The sequence below is a fragment of the Heterodontus francisci genome, chromosome 25 (genome assembly GCF_036365525.1).
Source record: "Heterodontus francisci isolate sHetFra1 chromosome 25, sHetFra1.hap1, whole genome shotgun sequence".
NCBI classification, from domain to species: domain Eukaryota; kingdom Metazoa; phylum Chordata; class Chondrichthyes; order Heterodontiformes; family Heterodontidae; genus Heterodontus; species Heterodontus francisci.
This window is the reverse complement of record NC_090395.1, coordinates 70,584,360-70,605,424: the sequence shown is the minus strand read 5'-3', so window position 1 is coordinate 70,605,424 and position 21,065 is coordinate 70,584,360. Positions and strand designations below refer to the sequence as shown.

Here is a 21,065-nt window from a genome sequence, read left to right as displayed (position 1 = left end):
AGGTCACTGCAAATAAGGAAGGCAGGTTTCCATCCCTAAAGGACATTAGTGAACCAGTTAGGGTTTTTTGCAACAATCTGACAATGAGCTGCCAAGTAAAGAGAGGGAGGCATGAGCTAACGTGCAGAATTTTTATTGGAAATCAAACTGGATGGTGTCAGTCTGGTCAATAACTAGTTCATTGGCCAAGTCACCAGAAGCCTAAAGGCTAAGGAGTGAGGGATGTTCTGGAAAGGTAGAGTTGGCAGCTGACACCATTTAGGTGAAAGTTGATCCAATGCCTATGAATGAGGGGAAGGGTCTAGATGAGGAAGAGGGGACAAGAACAGGACTTTGGGACACATCTATGGTGACCATGCTGGGGCAGGAGTAGAAGCCATTCACAGAGATGTGCTGGATTCTGTGGCTGAAGTAGGAAACAGAGCTCAGGTGAAGTGCAGTTGGAACATTGAGGACATTCAATAGAGTAGGACCAAGTGAACAGCTGCCCATGGAAATATACCTCAGCATTAATTTGGATAGAGGGAAGAAAGTAGAGGGTGGGGGGAAGGAGAAATAAAAAAAAAACCTAGAGAATATAGAATTCAAATCAGTAAATATGAAATGCATCCCACTCTTTGAAATGTACAAATCATCAAATAGCTTTCCTGACAAAGAACAAGTCTGGGCAGCCAGTAACAAGGAATGCAATTTAGTTTAGATGTTTAGTATTGTACCACTGAGAATATCCCATCGGCGAATGAAATGCTCTGCTGATGCAAACTGCTCCCAGTAAGCCAATAAAGCAACATGCAGTCTATAAAGAATTAAATGTGCTCAGGTTTATGTTCCAGTGCCCTAGAACTCTCCCCAATGATTAAATTGTTTCCACTGCTCCCTTTTCCATGATACAAAGATCAAACCTTTAACACTGAAGTTATTCCAGCATTCTAATACTTCTGTTTGATGGCTCACGACATTTAACCTTTGCCCTTCCACTCCAGATTTAATATAAGCAGGAGCAGCAGTAGACCATTTGGCCCTTCAAGCTTGCTCTGCCGCTCAACATGATTTTCTACCTTAACTCTACTTTCCTGCACTAACCCCATGTCCTTGAATTCATACCCAAAATTCTATCAAACTCCTTGTCTTGAATATACTCAATGAATGACCATCCACAGCTCTCTGGGATAGAGAATGTCAAAGATACACAACCCTTTGGGTGAAGAAATTTCTCTTCGTCTCAGTCCTAAATGGCCGACCCCTTATTCTGAGCCTTAGCCAGGGGGAACCATCCTCCCAGAATCAACCCTAAAAAGTGCCTTAAGAATTGTGTATGTCTCAATTAGATCATTTCTCATTCTTCTAAACTCTAGGGAACAAAGGCCTAGTCTTCTGAATCTCTAAGTGTCAATCCCCTTATCCCAGAAACCAGTCTAGTGAACCTGCTCTGCACTCCTTCTAGGGCAAGTATGTCCTGCCTTCGGTAAGAACACGAAAAATGAGCACAGTACTCCAGGTATGACCTACTGCCAGTTACATAAACACCCAAGTAGCTAAAGAGCAAAGGTCATGCTCAAGTGTAGAATAATCACCAACACTTCACTACCATAACTGTGGTTGTGACATCTTGGTGCAGCGCTCAGAGTAATAGAAGAACACAGCAGTAGAATTTACAGACGTTGTCCTTCATATTTGGTTGTGTCTGGGGGAGTGCATTTCAGTAGCTGCATAACACTGGAGTGAAATATGGTTGGTAGAAAAAGGACTAGTGGGGAGATAAGGAAAATGTTTTCCAGCAAGTTGCTGTTATTTGGAATGCACTGACAAACAGATTCAATAGTAACTTTCAAAATGGAATTAAATACTTGGAGAAAAAAAATGCTCTAGGAAAAGAGCCAGGGAAATGAGACAAAATTGCATAGTTTTTCCAAAAGAGCTGGTGTAGACACAATGGGCTGAATGGCCTCCCCTCTGTATTATGATGATTATGCAAAAGGAACCAAGAATGAACCTGATAGGTTTCTACTGGCATTGTCATTGACTGGACAAACATCAACTTGCATTTATAGAGACCTTGAATGTGGTAAAATGACTCAAGGTGCTTCACAGGAGTGTTATCAAACATAATTTGACGCTGGAAATATTAGGACAGGTGAGTAAAAGCTTGGTCAAAGAGGCAGGCTTTAAGGAGAGACTTAAAAGGAGAGAGGAGGTTTAGGGAGGGAATTCCATAGCTTAGGATCACAGCAGCCGAAAGTACGGTCACCTATGGTGTAGTGATTAAAATCGGGGTGACGCAAGAGGCCAGAATTGGAGGAACGCAGAGATCACAAAGGGGTGTAGGGCTGGAGGAGGTTACATGGATAAAGAGGGGTGAAGCCATGGAGGGATCTGAAAACAAAGATAAGAATTTTTTTTTTTTTTTTAAAATGATGTTGCCAGACCGACAGCCAATGTAAGTCAGCAAGCACAAAGGCGATGGGGGAAACGGGACTTGTGAGTTGCGAATGCACTGTTGACACAGGTATAAAAGCAGCTTGAGAGCTTACAAACATGTAGCAAGCATGTTGGCTTAAGTGCAACTTTTCATGCAAGAGTGCATTGGTGCCAATACGCCAAGTAAGCTTGTGAAAATGTTGTCAAAGGTCAGATTAAGCAGATGCATCCTTGACTGTAACTTTAACGCGGCAGTCGGTGCCTTGAGTCATTGTAGCGGAGATCTCGATGTCGGCGAGGTTGACTGAGATGCCTTGTTCCTGGTCTGGTCCAAAAAGCGCCAAACGCTGGAGAGCAGCAGACGGATCCCTGCTTTTCATTATGGCGTAGAACTCATCCCTCTCCCCGGGATCCACCGTCACGTACAACCCAAGCATCTGACACAGTTCCCCTACTGCCACAGGGTTTTCAAACATCACCCCAAAATAATAGGACCCCAGCTGGTAGCTCAGGACTCCTGCACATAGAATCTCGCTTGGGTTGGTGGTGAACAGGCTCACACCTACAGCATCCGGAAGGAGAGCTTCTGGTTTCCTGGCAGTAGAATTACCATCAAGAAACACCCTGGGAAATCAACAGAGTTTAATGAAAACAGTTTGTCTACAAAAAAAAATTGACATTTCTAATTAACATTCAAGGCAGTACAGCACAACAGTTTGTAACAGGGTAGGCAGTGGTGTAGTGGTATGATCACTGGACTAGTAACCCAGAGACCCAGGGTATTCCTCTGGGGACATGGGTTCGAATCCCACCACAGCAGAAGGTGGAATTTGAATCTAATTAATAAATCTGGAATTTAAAAAAAACTAGTCTAATGATGGCAATGAAACCATTGTCGATTGTTGTAAAAACCCATCTGGTTCACTAATGTCCTCCAGACCCACGGCAATGTGGTTAACTCTTACATGCCCTCTAAAATGGCCTAGCAAGCCACTCAGTTGTACCTAACCGCGACAAAGTCTATAAAAAGGAATGAAACCGGACGGACCACCCGGCATCGACCTAGGCACCGGAAACGACAACGGTAAACCCAGCCCTGTCGACCCTGCAAAGTCCTCCTCACTAACATCTGGGGGCTTGTGCCAAAGTTGGGAGAGCTGTCCCACAGACTAGTCAAGCAACAACCTGACATAGTCATACTCACGGGATCATACCTTACAATGTCCCAGACACTGCCATCACCATCCCCGGGTACGTCCTGTCCCACCGGCAGGACAGGCCCACCAGAGGTGGTGGCACAGTCGGGAGGGAGTTGCCCTGGGAGTCCTCAACATCGACTCCGGACCCTATGAAGTCTCATGGCATCAGGTCAAACATGGGCAAGGTAACCTCCTACTGATTACCACCTACTGCCCTCCCTCAGCTGATGACTCAGTACTCCTCCATGTTGAACACCACTTGGAGGAAGCACGGAGGGTGGCAAGGGCACAAAATGTACTGTGGGTGGGGGACTTCAATGTCCATCACCAAGAGTGGCGCGGTAGCACCACTACTGACCGAGCACTAAAGGACACGGCTGCTAGATTGGGTCTGCGGCAGGTGGTGGGGGAACCAACACGAGGGAAGAACATACTCGACCTCGTCCTCACCAAGCTGCCTGCCGCAGATGCATCTGTCCATGACAGTATTTGTAGGAGTGACCACCACACAGTCCTTGTGGAGACGAAGACCCGCCTTCACATTGAGGATACCCTCCATTGTGTTGTGTGGCACTATCACCGTGCTGAATGGGATAGATGTTGAACAGATCTAGCAATGCAAAACTGGGCATCCATGAGGTGCTGTGGGCCATCAGCAGCAGCAGAATTATACTCAACCACAATCTGTAACCTCATGGCTCGGCATATCCCCCACTCTACCATTACCATCAAGCCAGGAGACCAACCCTGGTTCAATGAAGAGTGCAGGAGGGCATGCCAGGAGCAGCACTAGGCATACCTCAAAATGAGCTGTCAACATGGTGAAGCTACAACACAGGACTACTTGCATGCCAAACTGCGTAAGCAGCGTGCGATAGACAGAGCTAAGCGATCCCATAACCAACGGATCAGATCTAAGCTCTGCAGTCCTGCCACATCCAGCCGAGAATGGAGGTGGACAATTAAACAACTAACTGGAGGAGGTGGCTCCACAAATATCCCCATCCTCAATGATGGGGGAGTCCAGCACATCAGTGCGAAAGATAAGGCTGAAGCATTTGCAACAATTTCAGCCAGAAGTGCCGAGTTGATGATCCATCTCAGCCTCCTCCTGAAGTCCCCAACATCACAGATGCCAGACTTCAGCCAATTCGATTCACTCCACGTGATATTAAGAAACGACAGAAGGCACTGGATACTGCAAAAGCTATGGGCACTGACAATATTCCGGCAATAGTACTGAAGACTTGTGCTCCAGAACTTGCCACGCCCCTAGCCAAGCTGTTCCAGTACAGCTACAACACTGGCATATACCCGGCTATGTGGAAAATTGCCCAGGTATTTCCTGTACACAAAAAGCAGGACAAATCCAACCCAGCCAATTACCGCCCCATCAGCCTACTCTCAATCATCAGTAAAGTGATGGAAGGTGTCATCAACAGTGCCATCAAGCGGCACTTGCTTAGCAACAACCTGCTCAGGTGACGCTTAGTTTGGGTTCCGCCAGGGCCACTCAGCTCCTGACCTCATTACAGCCTTGGTTCCAACATGGACAAAAGAGCTGAACTCAAGAAGTGAGTTGAGAGTGACTGCGCTTGACATCAAGGCAGCATTTGACTGAGTATGGTATCAAGGAGCCCTGGCAAAACTGAGGTCAATGGGAATCAGGGGGAAAACCCTCCGCTGCCTGGAGTCATACCTAGCGCAAAGGAAGATGGTTGTGGTTGTTGGAGGTCAATCGTTTGAGCTCCAGGACATCACTGCAGGAGTTCCTCAGGGTAGTGTCCTAGGCCCAACCATCTTCAGCTGCTTCATCAAGGACCTTCCTTCAATCATAAGGTCAGAAGTGGGGATGTTCACTGATGATTGCACAATGTTCAGCACCATTCGTGACTCCTCAGATACTGAAGCAGTCAGTGTAGAAATGCAGCAAGACCTGGACAATACCCAGGTTCGGCTGATAAGTGGCAAGTAACATTCACGCAACGATTTCCCGGCGGAGCAGCAGGAGAAGGTAGCGACTCTTCGGTGGGTAAGTGAAGGCACCAGGAGCTGTGTTTTAAAAGTTGTACTTACTGTTTTCCTTGTGTTCAAGTTACTTTTGGCGCGGGAGGAACCGGAAGCTGGACGGCAGCAAGGACTCCTGGGTAGGTATTTTCTTTAAAGGTGCGGAGCAGAGTTAGAAATAGTGTAACAACTGCTGAAAGAATTTTCGAGGAGGATCTGCCGACTGAGGCACTGTGGGTTGAGGTCAGGAACAGGAAAGGAGCAGTCACCTTGATGGGAGTTTTCTATCGGCCCCCCAATAGCAGCAGGGAGGTGGAAGAGCAGATTGGGAAACAGATTTTGGAAAGGAGCAGAAGTCACAGGGTAGTAATTATGGGGGATTTCAACTTCCCAAATATTGATTGGCAACTCTTTAGATCGAATAGTTTGGATGGGGTAGTGTTTGTGCAGTATGTCCAGGAAGCTTTTCTGACTCAGTATGTAGACTGCCCGACCAGAGGGGAGGCAATATTGGATTTGGTACTAGGTAATGAACCAGGGCAAGTGATAGAGCTGTTGGTGGGCGAGCACTTTGGAGATAGTGATCACAATTCTGTAGCATTCACTGTGGTAATGGAGAGGGATAGGTATGTGCAACAGGGCAAGGTTTACAATTGGGGGAAGGGTAGATATGATGCTGTCAGGCAGGAACTGAGGAGCATAAGTTGGGAGCATATGCTGGCAGGGAAGGGCACGGTCGAAATGTGGAACTTTTTCAAGGAGCAGATAGTAGGGGCCATTGATAAGCATGTCCCTGTCAGACAGGGAAGGGATGGTCATGTGAGGGAACCGTGGTTGACAAGAGAGGTTGAGAGTCTTGTTAGGAAGAAGAAGGATGCGTATATAAGGTTGAGGAAAAAGGGCACAGGCATAGCTCTGGAGGGATACAAGATGGCCAGGAAGGATCTGAAGAAAGGGATTAGGAGAGCTAAGAGAGGGCATGAAAAATGCTTGGCGGGTAGGATAAAAGAAAACCCCAAGGCCTTTTACGCGTATGTCAGAAATATGAGGATGACTAGGGGGACCGTAGGTCCGGTCAAGGACAATAGCGGGAGACTGTGTGTTGAGCCGGAAGAGATAAGTGAGGTTTTGAATGAGTACTTCTCTTCGGTATTTACGAATGAGAAGGGGTGTATTACTGAAGAGGACGGTGTGAAACAGACTGGTAAGCTCGAGGAAGTGCTCGTTAGGAGGGAAGATGTGTTGGGGTTTTTGAATAACTTGAAGATAGACAAGTCTCCCGGGCCTGACGGGGTATATCCAAGGATGTTATGGGAAGCAAGGGATGAAATTGCAGAGCCGCTGGCAATGATCTTTTCATCTTCTCTGTTGACGGGGGTGGTACCAGGTGATTGGAGGGTGGCAAATGTTGTGCCCCTGTTCAAGAAAGGAAATAGGAACAACCCTGGGAATTACAGGCCAGTTAGTCTTACTTCGGTGGTAGGCAAGTTGATGGAAAAGGTGCTGAGGGATAGGATTTCTGAGCATCTGGAAAGACACTGCTTGATTCGGGACAGTCAGCACGGTTTTGTGAGGGGTAGGTCTTGCCTCACAAGCCTGATTGAATTCTTTGAGCAGGTGACCAAGCAAGTGGATGAGGGTAAACCAGTGGATGTGGTGTACATGGATTTTAGTAAGGCATTTGATAAGGTCCCCCATGGTAGACTTATGGAGAAAGTCAGGAGGCATGGGATAGTGGGGAATGTGGCCAGTTGGATTAAGAATTGGCTAACTGATAGAAGGCAGAGAGTGGTCTTAGATGGTAAATACTCAGCCTGGAGCCCAGTTACCAGTGGCGTGCCACAGGGATCAGTTCTGGGTCCTCTCCTGTTTGTGATTTTTATTAACGACTTGGATGAGGAAGTCGAAGGGTGGGTCAGTAAATTTGCAGATGATACAAAGGTTGGTGGAGTTGTGGATACCGAGGAGGGCTATTGTCGTCTGCAAAGGGACTTGGATAGGTTGCAGTGCTGGGCTGAAAAGTGGCAGATGGAGTTTAACCCTGAAAAGTGTGAGGTCGTCCATTTTGGAAGGACAAACACGAATGCAAAATACTGGGTTAACGGTAGGGTTCTTGGGCATGTGGAGGAGCAGAGAGACCTTGGGGTCTATGTGCACAGATCGTTGAAAGTTGCAACTCAAGTGGATAGGGCTGTGAAGAAGGCATATGGGGTGTTAGCGTTCATTAGCAGAGGGATTGAATTTAAGAGCCGTGAGGTGATGATGCAGCTGTACAGGACCTTGGTAAGGCCTCATTTGGAGTACTGTGTGCAGTTCTGGTCGCCTCATTTTAGGAAGGATGTGGAAGCCTTGGAGAGGGTGCAGAGGAGATTTACCAGGATGTTGCCTGGAATGGAGAATAAGTCTTACGAGGAAAGGCTGAACATTCTAGGCCTCTTCTCATTAGAACGGAGAAGGATGAGGGGTGACATGATAGAGGTTTATAAGATGATCAGGGGAATAGATAGGGTAGACAGTCAGAAACTTTTTCCCCGGGTGGAGCAAAGCGTTACAAGGGGTCATAAATTTAAGGTGAAGGGTGGGAGATATAAGGGGGATGTCAGGGGAAGGTTCTTTACCCAGAGAGTGGTCGGGGCATGGAATGCCTTGCCTGGGGAAGTTGTTGAGTCAGAAACTTTAGGGACTTTCAAACGGCTTTTAGATAGGTATATGGATAAAGGAGAATGATGGGGTATAGATTAAATTGTCCTTGACAGAGGACAAAGGATCGGCACAACATCGTGGGCCGAAGGGCCTGTTCTGTGCTGTATTTTCTATGTTCTATAACACAAGTGCCAGGCAATGACCATCTCCAACAAGAAAGAATCTAACCATCTCCCCTTGACATTCAACAGCATTACCATCGCTGAATCCCCCACGATCAACATCCTAGGGGCTACCATCGACCAGAAACTGAACTGGAGTAGCCATATAGATACCGTGGCTACAAGAGAAGGTCAGAGACGAGGAATCCGGAGACAAGTAACTCACCTCCTGACTCCCCAAAGCCTGTCCGCCATCTACAAGGCACAGGTCAGGAGTGTGATGGAATACTCTCCACTTGCCTGGATGGGTGCAGCTCCAACAACACTCAAGAAGCTCGACACCATCCAGGACAAAGCAGCCCGCTTGATCGGCACCCCATCTACAAACATTCGCTCCCTCCACCACCGACGCACAGTGGCAGCAGTGTGTACCATCTACAAGATGCACTGCAGCAATGCACCAAGGTTCCTTAGACAGCACCTTCCAAACCCGCGACCTCTACCAACTAGAGGGACAAGGGCAGCACATACATGGGAACAGCACCACCTGCAAGTTCCCCTCCAAGTCACACACCATCCTGACTTGGAACTATATCGCCGTTCCTGCACTGTCGCTGGGTCAAAGTCCTGGAACTCCCTTCCTAACAGCACTGTGGGTGTACCGACCCCACATGGACTGCAGCGGTTCAAGAAGGCAGCTCACCACCACCTTCTCAAGGGCAATTAGGGATGGGCAATAAATGCTGGCCTGGCCGGCGACGCCCACATCCCATGAGAGAATTTTTTTTAAACGTTGAGGATTGCGAAGCCAGCGCTATAGTTCACCGAACCTGGGATGGCAGTCAGGCTCTGTAATAGGCAAATATAGGTCGGGCAGCAGGCAAGGGAGACAAGGGGAGAGGAGGAAAGAGAAATGAAAGATGTTGGAAAGAAGAAAGGGGGCAGGGGAAAGGGGCTAGACATCAGTGAACCATAAACTCAGCACAACTGAGCTGTTCCTGTGCTGAGATGCGATGGCTGCAAAAACATTCCTGTCAGGAGGTACAGAATGGGGACACAAAGGGGGTCAGTGCTGAGATGCCCAGAAATCAACCATACCCTCAACATTATAAGAAAAATACTGAAATTAGTGACTGGAGTAGGCCAGTCAGCCTGTCCTGCTTCGAGCCCATGCTGTACCTACCTGGGATCAGTGAGAGACAGAGCCCTACTTTTGTTGGCAGTCGTAACTTCAACAGATGCTGCTTTCATCTTGGCGGAATTCTAAGCGGAAAAGAATAGATAACTGTATCGTTGAGGGTATTAATACATTGGTCACTTTCTGAAGTGACGGATAAAACATTTCAACTCTGCCTTAAGTGACATCCTCCCTGAATTTTACGTCCTCCCACATTTATGTAACTTGGATCAAAACGGTGAGTTTTAACGCAGTTTTCAAAAAAATGGAAGTGACCGGCAGAGGGATTTAGTGAGGGAATCCCAGGCAGCTACAGGCTGCCGCCAATGGTGGGGCAATGAATAAGGGGCGAATGCAACATGGGCCAAGGATGACACCAATGCGAGTTGCAATAAGGCTCTGTATAATGAAAGCTCTTTCTAAGGATGCACACTGGCTTAGCATATATCTCCAGCCTCATTCTGTCCATTCCTGTATATTATACTGTAGCTTTTTGGTTTCAATGCACATGGTAAAGCCTGGCTACCCGACCTGAACAAACCCGACTACATGTGTCAGGTCCAATATGAATACATATTATGTATTAAAACTTAAGTGTGACATTTTAAACCAAACTTTTCACTATTATGATTAAAAAAAACATTTTAAAATGTGGGAACACGTTTTATTTTTCCCAGACTGGTTTCAAGTATGAAATTCAATAACACAAATTAGAGGCTGCCTTCTCTGCCCAAAAGAAACCCAGGAGTAGATTGCAGGGTCCATTCATATTTCAGTTATAATGGCTGACAAAATGGTATGAAATTTACTTGATAATTTGAGTAACAGTCATGTGAGTTAAAATTAGCCTCTAAAGGAACACTAATGTCTCATTTCATATGTAACACATGCTTAAAATATAACTTATGAACTTGTTTGTTTTAACATTGCAAGTGCAGACTTGGAAAAATAGCTGTAGTGCCCTGCCCAGACCACCCTGGATTTAAGCATGTTGATGATTTGTCTTAACATTAAAAAAAAAATTTTCAAGACTTAAATCTACCCAGTTATTGAAAGAGGACAAAAAAAAGCCTACCATGGAATTCCATGATGGGATTGTTAATGCAGAAAGTCATGTTGTAGCTATTGTGTGATGTACATCTGGAAAGCTTCCTCATTATGATTGAAAGAGAGTGCCATTGACATCAATGGATCTTGTGGACAAAATCCACTAGGAATTAGGAGATAAGCCAAAACACAGGATCCAACTTACTTAATTTTCATTACTGAGTGGGTGAGAAACTAACTTATACTCGAGTTATCTTAGTTTTGGTAATCTAGGGTTTCAAATGCAAATATTAAAAATGAAAATGCATACAACCAATATTTATTGTATCTAATCTAGACATTAATTGGCATTGTGCAGTTTTTTTTCCTGTGTATATGGGACAGGGGGGGGGTTTGAATAATCACCTGGCCATCCAAGTATAAATTCTAAATCTTCCACAGTAATGAACTAAAACACCCTGGTATATTAATCTGCCGTTACAGTCTATATTTGTCAACCTAACATTAGCTCGTGTTCCTTGAATGAAGTATTCCTCTGATCCCAAAGGGCTAGAGTTCTGTTCCATGGGAGTGAAGAGAGAGTTCGCTATCTCTAGAAACTTTGATTCATGTCAAATCCATTTTGTAGACATTAAACAGTGGAGTCCCGAAGAAGGGTCACTGACCCGAAACGTTAACTCTGACTTCTCTTCTCACAGATGCTGCCAGACCTGCTGAGTGGTTCCAGCATTTCTTGTTTTTATTTCAGATTTCCAGCATCTGCAGTATTTTGCTTTTATCAAACAGTGTAGCATTATTAATTCAATATTTTACCATCAAATGTAGATAATTTCAAACCATCTACAATGGCTGTAGAAGTAATGTTGATTGATTTTCAAAAGCAAGCCTTCGCCCCATTACTTTCCAACTGATTTGTCTGCTACTGTGAAACAGTCACACTGCAGAGAGGAAACCATCTATGAGCTTAACTAACAAAAAAATCAAACCATGTACGCGTAGGAATGGACAGGATGTTAGGTGGTTCTTTCCCCAGAGAATGTAGAGCCTCTGGAATACACTGCCAGCTGGTGTGGTCAGTGCTGACTTTCTCAACGGCTTCAAGAGGGAGCTCGATCAGTTCCTCAGTGAGAAAGACTGCGTCATATAGAAGGTAAATTTCTTTATAGGAAACACGTAGTCCATGTAATCTTCTGGACAGGTTTTCGACTGCCAGAGCAGCAGGGCATTGGAGAGGAAATTTACTGAGTTTTTTCCCCGCATTGGCCAGGGTTTTTTTGTTTTTTGCCACTCCTAGTAGATTAAGATGCGAGTTAGGGAGAGGGAAGAAGTATTTAGCAGTGGTAGTGGTGTGGGGCAGTCTTGATGGGCCAGCTAGTCTTCCTGTGTCATTTCCATAAGTTTCTAAACTAGAAATTTCCCTCGACGTCTACTCAAATTGTACAGGGACCGGAATGCAACAAGTACCTCCTTCCTCAATATTGAAGACGAAGAAGTAAGTAGCAGAGGATCTAAAACAGACAAAAGTTGGTTATGCTCTCTGACAGCACCATGTCTGGGTTCCTGAACTATCTGCTAATGTAAGAGTAGTGTGGGTGGCTCATTCGCACGCTCGTTGACTTATCTTGTCTACCTTAGGCACCCTAGCAGAGTTTGGGAACTCTCTGACAGTAGTACTGATGCAGATTTCCAGATTACACTACTAATTGCCGTTCCCATTAGCTGGTGGTATTGTTTTCTTTTTAAATCTACAATTTTTTTTTCTGTCTCAATAATACGTTTGATATTTTTGGGTCGGGTATGAAAAGAAATTAAAGGACTCGGGCCGGGTTTGAGGCGGCAGGGGGGGGGGGGGGGGGGGGGTGCGGTGGTGGGGGCTGTTGTCGGGTGAGGCCTGGGTCGGGTTTCAATTTTATACCAGAGCCAGGCTTTAGCACATGGTGCTGTGATGAGCTCCTCCAGTAGAGGGGAGTGTTTCCCTATGCTTCACTTCAAGAGTTCACCTACCTCGGCTCAACTATCACCAGTAACCTGTCTCTTGATGCAGAAATCAACAAGCGCATGGGAAAGGCTTCCACTGCTATGTCCAGACTGGCCAAGAGAGTGTGGGAAAATGGCGCACTGACACGTAACACAAGAGTCCGAGTGTATCAAGCCTGTGTCCTCAGTACCTTGCTCTACGGCAGCGAGACCTGGACAATGTATGTCAGCCAAGAGCGGCATCTCAATTCATTCCATCTTCGCTGCCTCCGGAGAATACTTGACATCAGGTGGCAGGACCGTATCTCCAACACAGAAGTCCTCGAGGCGGCCAACATCCCCAGCTTATACACACGACTGAGTCAGCGGCGCTTGAGATAGCTTGGCCATGTGAGCCGCATGGAAGATGGCAGGATCCCCAAGGACACATTGTACAGCGAGCTCGCCACCGGTATCAGACCCACCGGCCGTCCATGTCTCCGCTTTAAAGACGTCTGCAAACGCGACATGAAATCGTGTGACATTGATCACAAGTCGTGGGAGGCAGTTGCCAGCATCCGCCAGAGCTGGCGGGCAGCCATAAAGACGGGGCTAAAGTGTGGCGAGTCGAAGAGACTTAGCAGTTGGCAGGAAAAAAGACAGAGGCGCAAGGGAAGAGCCAACTGTGTAACAGCCCCGACAAACAAATTTTTCTGCAGCACCTGTGGAAGAGCCTGTCACTCTAGAATTGGCCTTTATAGCCACTCCAGGCGCTGCTCCACAAACCACTGACCACCTCCAGGCGCTTGCCCATTGTCTCTCGAGATAAGGAGGCCAAAGATAAACTTCTGTATTTCGCGCTTGGACATAAATATCCACTTCACTGTCAAACAAGACAGCAGTCAGTCACAAAAGGCGAAATACAGATAGATGGGCTCCAAGCAGTTTTGCCTCTATTACAAATGTCCATTAGGGAAAGAAATCTGAAATATAAACAGAAAATGTTGGAAATGCTCAGCAGATCTGGCAGCATCTGTGGAAAGAATAATAGAGCTTATGTTTCAGGTCAATGACCTTTCATCAGAACTGGAAAAGCGTAACAGGTTTTAAGTAAGATGAGATGAGAAGAGCACTCTAAAGCCTTCCAGACTCAGTTATTGAGTTCAACAATTCCGATCATAGCCTGTGCTTCCATTTTTCTTTCCAGATCGCAGCTATTGCCAATGATTTTGCTTTTTCCCTTTCCACCTTCTCTAAACATCTCATTTCTTTACTTGTCCCTTTACCATCCCCTTTTGTCTTACACCAGCACCCCTTTTATCATTTAATCTCTCCTGCCTTCCACCCTATCACAGACCCCTTTGTTCTTCCTCTGTACTTGCTTAAAACCTGTTCCATCTCTAATCATTTCTAGTTCTGAGCTGAAATGTTAACTCTGTTTCTTTCTCTGCAGATGTTGCCAGATCTGCTGAGTATTTCCAGTATTTTCTGTTTTTATTCCAGATTTCCAGCATCCACAATATTTTGCTTTTGTATTAGAGAAGGCAACCTGCTGTCCTTACCTGGTCTGACCTATAGGTGACTCCCACCCCACACCAACATAATTGACACTCAACCACCCTCTGAAATGGCCTCGTGAGCAACTTAGCTGTTTCGAGGTAACTGGGGGTGGGCAATAAATGCTGACCTTTCCTGCAACGCCCACATCCTGAGAATTCAACTTTTAAAAAATTACCCCACACAGAAGATATTCAGCAGTCTTCTCACAAATAAGTGTTGCCTAACATCAGTCCTGAACTTCCAAACCAAGCAATCGGAGCACCGATAAAATGGAAGTGTAGCGATGTCATCTGGAGTAGTCCAAGTAAGGGCTCGCCTTCCCGTCTCCTGTAAACACCAACTCTTATTGGAGAGTTCTGACAAAGTGTCACCAACCTGAAACACAAACTCTCTTTCTCCACAAATGCTGCTAAACCTGCTAAGTATTTCCAGCATTTTCTGTTCTTCGAACTTTTACTGAAGTATGGGAACCAGCAGTTCCCCTTTAAGCAGGGCCATGTAGGTGAAGTAATGTACAAGCTTAACAGGAAATATCAGCAAGCTGTTCTAACTGCATATCTCACCCAAAGTCCACGCTAACGTCTCCAGGCAAGATAGTGATCAGAAGCAGAAAACGTGGTTAATATTTTCCCCTCCAAAGCCGAGGGCTTCTAAGGGTGATTTTAGCAACCTCCTAGCTACTAACCAGACTGAGATGCATTGTCTCTTCACAGACGGACAACTGACCCTGGAATTTATCAGCCTGTACTGCTTACTGCCAGTGTGCAGATCACTTGCACACTGATCCTTTGGGGGCCTCCATACAGACCTTATCTTGCTGTACCACAACAACTGTACAGATCTACGGTGCCAGCAGTGGCTCAGTGGGTAACATTCTCACCTCCAAATCTGAAGGTCATGGGTTCAAGACCCACTCCACAGATTTAGCACATAATCCAGGCCTACACTCCCATTGCAGTAACGGGAGAGTGCTGCACGGTCAGAGGTAACATCTCTTGGATAAGATGTTAACCCTGCCTTCCCTCTCAGGTGGACATAAAAGACTCACAGCACGATTCCAAGAGTAACTCTCCCCAGTGTCCGGGCCAATATTTATCACTCAACCAACATCACCAATTCAGAATTACCCATCATTATCTCATAACTGTTTGTGGGAGCTTGCTGTGCATAAGACGGCTGCTATTTTCACTACATTACAACAGTGACTAGACTTCAAAATTGGCAGCAAAGCACTTTGGGAGGTTCTTGAGTTGTGACTGGCGCTATATAAATACAAGATCTCCCTTTCTTTCAGGAAGTCTTGAAAGAGAATGCTTTCTTTTCCTCCTTGACATGGCAGGGATTTGCAAAGCAGATGATCACAACACAGCCGTTCCAGAAACACAGCCTGTCCACTTAAGTGTCAATACATCTTCAGCTATAAAGCACCATGCACTACGCTGCATAAAAGAGCAGAACGCTGCCTTTGGGAGCCACACACACCGAGTACCTTATTAATGGGAGCACTTTACGAGCTTGCTGCCTTGTGGCATAAATAAGCAACATTTTGTGGGGAGGCCATGAAACCCTGTTTGTACATTCTTATAAGCAATGGTTACTCAATAACTAAAAGGTCACCGTGGCGAACAGGAGCAAAAACAGTATTATAGACTTTCTCCTGGAAGGAATCTATTTACTACATGCATAAAAATATCTCACAAATCAGTTATAAATCTCTCACGCTTCAAAGGCTTATTTAAAAAGGGGACTCTTTACAGGGAAAGAATCTAAACAACAACTTGCATTTATATAGCGCCTTTAACGTAGTAAAATGTCCCAAGGAGTTTTACAAGAGTGTTATCAAACAAAATTTGACACCAAACAACAGGAGATTTTCGTGCTGGTGACCAAAAGCTTGGCCAAAGAAGTAGGTTTTAAGCAGCATCTTAAAAAGGAGGAGAGGGGTAGAGAGGTTTAGGGAGGGTATTCTACAACTTAGAGCCTTGGCAGCTGTCAGCTAGGGCAGCAATTAAAATCAGGATGCTCAAGAAGCCAGAATTGGAGGTAAAGACAATTTAATAAGCATCAGAATGGGATCTTGTAAAATTCAATTTTTACCAGTGAATTATCTGCTTTAAGTTCAGTAACTTTCCGCTGCATTTGCACTGAAAGGCCATTCATAGCACACTTGGATGGTCACACACCATCGGGGCTTACTCCCCTTTGCCACACCCAGTCCATGACCAGGAGCAGGATCAGAGTGGGACAGAGGCTAAGGTTTGTTTGCTTTATCAGTCATTCAACAAATAAAGCTCAATAACCAATCCCTCTAGAATAAGAGACAGTATAGTAAGTGTCAAAATGGGCTTTTAAATCTATATTAGATTTTGGTGGACTACCTCTACTAGTATATGACAGAATCGCAGTGGCATATGGTAGATTTTAACCTTGGGCTCTGTACTGATGAAAGGTAGTAAGTAAAAGCAAGTTATGTAATACAAGACTATTTTCTTTCCAGGCTGTTGAGCTTAAAAAGCCTGGCCACCATCGCCTTATGTCATTGCACCACTCCTTTTAAATTAAACTAAACCTTTGAACCTAAATGCATCCAATTAAACCCACCCAAATAAGCAAACAGTAAACTTGGATTGTTACTCATCCTTTAGCAATACCAATGGTCAATCGGAGAGCCAGGCCCTTCGGCCCACCGAGTCTGTGCCGACCATCGACCACCCATTTATACTAATCCTACATTAGTCCCATATTCCTACCACATCCCCACCTTCCCTCAATTCCCCTACCAATTACCTATACTAGGGGCAATTTACAATGGCCAATTTACTTATCAATCTGCAAGTCTTTGGCTGTGGGAGGAAACCGGAGCACCCGGCGGAAACCCACGCGGTCACAGGGAGAACTTGCAAACTCCACACAGTCAGTACCCAGAATTGAACCCAGGTCCATGAAGCTGTGAGGCTGCGGTGCTAACCACTGTACCACCATTAATATTCTTTAATATATCTAATGCTTTAAGAAAAAACTTGATCTGTCGACATGAGACTTCTTGCGACATTAAAAGGTGTTAGATAAGTACAAGTTGTTGTTGGTGGTGCATGTTGTACTTCAGTTCATTTTTTTTCAACATTTTTCTCCCTTAGTGCAAACTATTGACACACTAAGAAAACAATTAAAATTGCAAAAATTATTTAAAGTTATAAGTAGCCAAAGATATTTAAGAGAACTACCTTATTTGAACTTCCACAGTTGGATGCAAAGTTGGATCTAAACTTTCTGTCATTGAAGGAAAGACCCCACCCACCGGAAGTAACCTCACAATCACCAGCGCGCGACTGAGAAATAAAAGGAAATCGGAGGCCCCGCCCACCGCCTGGGGGCCTCACTATTACGCCTGCGCGATTTTTGACAGACAACGCTGCAGGCGCAAGGGGGGGGGTTGGGACAAGCGTGAGCCCCACCCACCACCCGCCCCCAGACGCACACGATTGGCGAAGAAGCGCACCAAAGCTCGGCTCGCCCTTGTGCAAAGTGGCTGTCAGTCAACAGCGATGACGTCTTGGGCTGAAAGAGGCGGGCGAAAAAAAAGTGAGAGAGAGAGAAAAGAAGCTGAGATTTTCCACCCGGCTTCGGAGAGGAAAGGAAGGGAAAAAAATTATTAAATGTAAGTTTTTATCCTTATATAACACGTTTCTCTTCGATATTTTGGTAAGTGATGATTTTTGTCGATTTTTATTTCTGAGGTAATTATTTTTTCCTCTCATGAGTAATTTTTTCTCTTTCTCCCTCAATTTCATTTTAATTTCTTTCAAGCTTTTTGGTTTTCTTTTCCCAGTCAGTTTTTATATTGGTAAAAGGAGCTGGAATGAGGTTTTTTTTTTAATGTGGAGCCACAAACCGGAATGGATTTGCATCAGGGTCTGTATAAAAGAATAAAAATTATGAATTACAATAAAATTCTTTCTGTAAGTCTATAGTTTTTTTTTAAATCCTTCTGTGTTTTTTTTTTAATCCTTCTGTGGTTTTCTTTCAACTTCCACACTTGGTAGGATTCAAACCATAATCTATTGTGTTGAAAAAAGCTCCTAAGTTAAAATATATAGAGAACGGAGTACTTTTTTTTTAAAACAAAGAAAAGAACCTTTCTGTTTAAATCTTTTGCTGAACTTGATTTTCTTTCCCTCTTTTTGAGTTTGGTGTGTAGTTGGACCATGAGGGAATCCACACTGATTTTGTGACTCTTTTAGACAGCCAAAAATACAGCAAAACTACAGTTGTGAAGTCCCAGGTCCAGCGGTCATTTGGTAAATCTAGTTCTTTCACATCGCTTCACAGGAATAAAGCAGAGCCTAACGTCCACAACAAAATAAACCCCTAAAGCTTTTGTTTGTGGAAGAGGAGAGCTGTTCTCTCCCGGCATCCTGCCCAACATTCACCATCAAGGCAAATTAACTAACTGGGCATTTCTCATTGCTGTATGTGGGATCTTGCAGTGTGCAAATTGGCTGACTTTTTTCCCCTACATGTAAGCAGTGTCGCAGAGACTTGAGCCTATAATCCAGAATGACGTTTCTGGTGCAGCGCTGAGGGAGTGTTGCACTGTCGGAGGTGCTGTCTTTTGGATGAGACGTCAAACTGAGGCCCCATCAGGCCTCTTGGGTGCATGTAAAAGATCCAATGTCGATTATTTCAAAGAAGAGCAGGGGAGTTCTCCCTGGTGTCCTGGCCAATATTTATCCTTCATCCAACATCCCTAAAAGACAAATGGTCTCGTCATTCTCTCATTGCTGCTTGTAAGAGCATGCTGTGTGCAAATTGGCTATCATGTTTCCTACATGAGAACTATACTTCAAAAGTATTTAAATGCCTGTGACGTCATGAAAGACGGTATATAATTGCAAGTTCTTACTTTCTTGCACTTCAAAAGTACTTAGTTGGATGTGAAGCGATTGGGATCATTCTGAGGGTACGGAAGGAAATATATAAATTTGAGTTATTTCTGACTTGAGAGCGGAAGTACACGTGATATTCTTTATCTAGCAAAGTTCCCTATTTTTTTAATAAAGCAGAAATACCACTTGAAAAGGAACTATTCCTTTTTTTAAAAAAAATGTTTTAAGAAAATGTTTCATTTTGCTGATATGTAACTGTTTAGGGGCAAAATTCCTATTTCCATGAAAATTGAAGGAAATAGTTGCAGTGGAGTGAAATAACACATTTTAATGTTGCATGTTGCAGATTTTTTTTAAGAGGACCATTATTTACAGAAAGAAAATGGATATTGCCTCGTTTTGTTGCAAGGAATTTATTTCACTGAATCATTTTTTTTTATCTTAATTTGCTCATCTGATATCTAATTTCACTTGGAGATTGGCTCATAGTCTGAATTATACTGACAGTCTCAGTTCTTTTATTTTTTCATTGTCCTGTGTAAATCCTCAAGGTATGTTCTCCATATAATTATTCATATGCACTTATTTATTGATTTATCACAAATTCCGCTGTCATTATACTGTATAATAGCTGGCTGTGAGCCACTCTGGTGCTATAGCAAGCTCATGAATATACATTTGACGTGAGATCAGTTTTTGAAAGACTAGCCATCTGTAGCAATTTTTGAAATCAAATGAGTCATGATTAACATCCTTTTTGTTTTATTCAATGCACTTGAAGTATTTTTTTTGTGTCACAATACTTCTGTTTAATCAGTGGGTACTAATTATATTGTTGAATGCTGTTCATGGAGAGGCAGCTAAGCCTGACTGTGTGTGGGGTTTGAATTAACCTATATTATTAGTCATTCTGTGTTAACATTTCAGTACCTCTTTCAGCCAATATTCTTAATGTTTATTTCTGTTACCAAATTCACAAATGACATCCTAATGACTATGCCAAAGGTAAAAGATCCCTCCTTATCCTTCTTGACCTGTCTGTAGCCATTGGCACAGTTTACCACACCATCCTCCTCCAACTCCTCTGCACCATCGTCCAGCTGGGTGGGACTGCTCTCACCTGGTTCCATTCTTCATTATCTAAGTGTAGGCAAATAATCACCTGAATGGCTTTTCTGCACCTGCAACTTTACCTCTGGTGACCCCATCATCCATGTGCTTACTAATCTACATTGGCTCCTGGTGAAGCAACGCCTTGATTTTTAAAATTTTCATCCTTGTTTTCAAATCCCTCCTTGGCCTTGCCTCTCCCTAGTTCTGTAATCTCCAATCCTAAAACCCTGTGAGATCTCTGCACTCCTCTAATTAGGCATTAGGCTCTGGAATTCCCTTCCTAAATCTCTGCCTCTCTACCTCTGCTCCTTTAAGACGCTCCTTAAAACCTACTTCTTTGACCAAGCTCTTGGTCATCTGCCCTAACATTACCTTAGGTGGCTTGGTGTCAAATTTTGTTTGATAATTGCTCCTATGAAGCACCTTGGGAAAATGAATGGAACAAAACAAATAAAGTTGATAGTAATTCTTTGCAGTTTTCTGATTTGTATTTTAAAGTACCATGATGATAAGACTTGCCTTTAAAACAATTTTTGAAAGAGTAATGTCTGATTTATTTTATGTAGAAGTTGGTATTTCATCATGCCTGTTTGCATTTTCACTGCCAATGTCCTTTATTACATTATTCTTTGATCACCATGTAATCTAATATCATTGCTGTGGATTGTTAACATAATGTTGCAAAACCTTCATTTTAGGATTTTACTTCTAGCACGTGTAAAGATTGTGGGTGCTACTGTTTACAAATCATTTTTTTTAAAGTTGTATGGAGGTATAGTTAAACCCAGAAATGCTTTCCTCCTCACAGGTCACTCAAGACTAAGCAATCAGATGGGAATAATGAATACAAGGTTGTGGGTATATCAGAGTTATTGGCCCTGAATTAGCTGAAAAAAAT

The 21,065-nt window shown here is 44.2% G+C and overlaps 1 protein-coding gene across 2 annotated transcripts in view; it reads left to right on the top strand.

Annotated features, from left to right (window-relative positions):
- The first annotated feature begins 17,744 nt into the window (after nucleotides 1–17,744).
- Nucleotides 17,745–21,065, top strand: part of cttnbp2nlb (CTTNBP2 N-terminal like b) — a 91,369-nt gene continuing 88,048 nt past the window's right edge. The window contains exon 1 of one of the 2 annotated variants that reach the window (XM_068057478.1): nucleotides 17,745–17,826. The gene's annotated coding sequence lies outside the window, so the exon portion shown is untranslated. The remainder of the gene's footprint in view (nucleotides 17,827–21,065) is intronic. The other variant, XM_068057477.1, reaches the window with a different exon arrangement.